The sequence below is a fragment of the Orycteropus afer genome, unplaced genomic scaffold (genome assembly GCF_000298275.1).
Source record: "Orycteropus afer afer isolate SDZICR_OR568_19922 unplaced genomic scaffold, OryAfe1.0 scaffold00003, whole genome shotgun sequence".
Classification (NCBI taxonomy): Eukaryota; Metazoa; Chordata; class Mammalia; order Tubulidentata; family Orycteropodidae; genus Orycteropus; species Orycteropus afer.
This window is the reverse complement of record NW_006921590.1, coordinates 4261773-4265119: the sequence shown is the minus strand read 5'-3', so window position 1 is coordinate 4265119 and position 3347 is coordinate 4261773. Positions and strand designations below refer to the sequence as shown.

Below are 3347 nucleotides of genomic sequence, written 5' to 3'. Positions count from 1 at the left end.
TTATTGTGCTTTGAGTGTAAATTTACAAAGCAGATTTGTTTTACATTCAGCAGTTCATACACATTTGATTTCACCCCTGATTACAATCCCCAGCCATAACAAACTCTCCTCTCCTCTCCTCCCTGTGACTACACCCTCCTTGGTAATTCTACTTTTCGTGAAAAATCTGAAAGACCCAAGGATCCCAAAAGCAAAATCCCCTGTTAGGATCCAAATGCAGGATAACTAAGTGCCTTGTGCTGTTCCTTGGCTATACATTCCCATGGCCTTCTCCTCATTGCTCACAACAAAAACACGTGGGGTTGGTGATAGAGGTTGAGACCCAAACAATGTGAGATGCTGCCAAACTCTTAACCATTATCATTTAACATTTTCCCCATATTTGAATGTGACTAGGAAGAGACAGAAGGTAATATGTTATCTGTTCCCACAGGTTTCAGAATTTCTCCAGGGAAACTGGAGACCCAATATTTGACTCTGAATCTACAGCGCATTACTGTAAGTTGGGTCAACCTTCATGGGACCCTAAAGGTTTCAAATAGTTTCTTTCTTACAAGAATGGAAGGAAACCAGCACACAGCCTGCGGTGAGGTGATAACCCAGACGCACCGCGGCTCCGCGGCCTCAGCCGCCTCCGCTGCTCACAGGCCCCCGGGCCCTCGCGCTCGTGCGCGGCCAGGTCAGCGTCCCCGCTGCGAGGGCGGGGGCGGAATGCGCGCGGCGCTCTCCTACCTCCACCTGGAGCACACATCGCAGAAGCGCTGCAGGCCAGAGGTTGTGTCACAGCAACAGAATGCTGTGACGGAGGGCAAGTACACCAATGGGTCTACTGCCCCGACTAGCCCTGCCAAGGGTCAGGAGGTGCTGAAAGTGCGACTCATACAGTCTGAGAAGGTCACAGAGGAGCCCATGGGAATCCCTCTGAAGCTGAATGGAAAACAGTTGTGTATGGTGGCCAGCATTCTTCATGGAGGCATGATTCATAGACAAGACTCCCTTCAGGTGGGGGATGAGATCCTAGAAATCAAGGTACAAATGTGACTAATCACTCAGCTGATAAGCTACAAAAGGCAATGAAAGAAACCAATGGAATGATCTCATTAAAATTCCCAACCAGCAAAACCGGCTTCCTGCACTACAGATGTTAACAAGCGCACAGTTTTGACTATGATCTCAAAAAGGAAAATCTGAGTGCTTGCAAGGAGGCAGGTCTAAAATTCCTTACTGGGGGCACCATCTAAATCATCACCCAGGATGATAGCAACTGGTGGTAAGGGCAGGTAGAAGCCTTCTCCAAGGAGTCAGCAGGACTGATCCCTTCCCCAGAGCTGCAGGAATGGTGAGTGGAGTGGCCAGTGTGGCTCAGTCAGCTCCCACTGAAGCCCCAAGCTGCAGTCTCTTTGGGAAGGAGAAGTACAAAGATAAGTGTCTGGCAAAGCACAGCTCAATTTTTGACCAGTTGGATGTTGTTTCCTATGAAGAGGTTATTCAACTCCCTGCTTTCATAAGGAAGACTGGTGCTGAAAGGAACCAGTGGGGTGTGCCGCATTAAGAATGCCCTGCTCAACCAGAATCCAGAGAAGTTCGTGAATCCTGCCCCATAGGCTGCCCAAGAAGGGCGAGGAAGTTAGGTGAAGAGATGAAAATGAAATGAGGTATACAAGGCACTTAGTCTTGATTGTGATTCAGTAAAGAATTTTTATGTGTAGATTCTTCCCATGTACAAGATAAATGTTCAATAACTTGGCACAACTACCTCCCAGACCGAAACAAAGGCAGCTCTTACATTTGGATGAAACAGCTCTCCCTCTGCTGTTTGTGTAAATTCCATTAGTCCTTCAAGAACCAAGCAGACTTCACTTCCTTTTAAAAAACCACTCAATAACTTGAACCTGATCCTTGGTGTAAGATCTCATATGTCCAAATATAAGGCACTCTGGTGGTGCAATGGTTAACCACATAGCTGCTAACCAGAAGGCTGGTAGTTTGAACCTACTACCAGCTCCTCAGGAGAAAAAGACCTAGCAATCTGCTTATATAAAGTTTCTAGCCTAGGAAGCCCTATGGGGCAGTTCTACTCTGTCAAACAGGGTTGCTATGAGTCAGAATCAATTTGAGAGCGTACAGTAAATACATGTCCAATACAGAGTCCCTGGGAGGTTCACACAGTTAATGCATTCAGCTACTAACTGAAAGGTTCAAGTTCAGCCAGATGTACCTGGGAAGAAAGGCCTGTCATTTACTTTTGAAAAACTGGCCACTGAAAACCCTGTAGGGCATGGTTCTACTCTGACGTGTCAGAATCAATTCACCAAAAATTGGACTGGACTGGAATACACCTATGCCAATAATACATGAACAATAAAATAAATGAATCTAAAGTAATTCTGTCAGCACCACGCTTCTTTTCAGCAATAAGTTTTATTAGGTGAAAATTGCTTCTGGCAATACATTTTTGTTTGCATTCTTTTGCCTGAGGGTGTGAAAAACCACAAATCATAGCCCAACTGAACCTTAGGAAACCTGTCTCTCTTAGTTTGATGGGCTGTTATTGCCAAGAGCAAGGCTGAATTTGGTTCAGTGAGTTACACCACCTCTCCATCTAGCACCTTGTTTCCCATCTTGCTCCAACATGGTTTTAAGGAGTCATTTGTACCAAGGTTTAAACAAAAAGTGAAAAGAAAAGCAAGGAACTAAAAAATAAAAGAATGACTTTGTCAGTCTAGAAGCCAGCAACTGATTTCTCATTTTTCTCCAATTTATCTGCAAGAATTTTTTTTCTTCTGTACTTGGGGCTTTAGCGCTCCACCAGCAGTGAAAACTCTTATTTTTCTTTATCCTAGTTATTATGTATCTACCCTCTAGTTAGTGTTTTACCCTATCTTCCCCAACAATTCCTGGTAAACACCAAAGAATACTTTTTTGTGTAACTCTCTTCTTGCCTTTTATAATGTTGGTCTCATATAGCACTTGTCCTTTTGCGATTGACAAATTTTACTCAGCATAATGGCCTTTAAGTTTATCCATGTTATGAGAAGTTTGGCAGATCTATCATTGTTCTTTGATGTAGTACTCCATTTGTGTGTACGTACCATAGTTTCTTGATCTATTCCCCTGTTGATGGGCATTTAGTTTTTTTCTATTTTTTTGCTATTGTGAATAGTGTTGCAATGAACATGACTACACATATATCTGTTCATGTCACAGCTCTTATTTCTCTAGGATATATACCTAGTGAGTGCAGAGGTTTGGAACAGCTAAAGGAGACAAACTTGTCTATCAGTTTGTCATACGTGGCAGCTTATGTGTTGCTGTGAGGCTGGAAGCTATGCCACTGGTGTTTCAAA

The 3347-nt window shown here is 43.7% G+C and overlaps 1 pseudogene; it reads left to right on the top strand.

Annotated features, from left to right (window-relative positions):
* The first annotated feature begins 414 nt into the window (after positions 1 to 414).
* On the top strand, positions 415 to 1635 carry LOC103193951 (annotated as a pseudogene).
* Positions 1636 to 3347: the final 1712 nt, after the last annotated feature.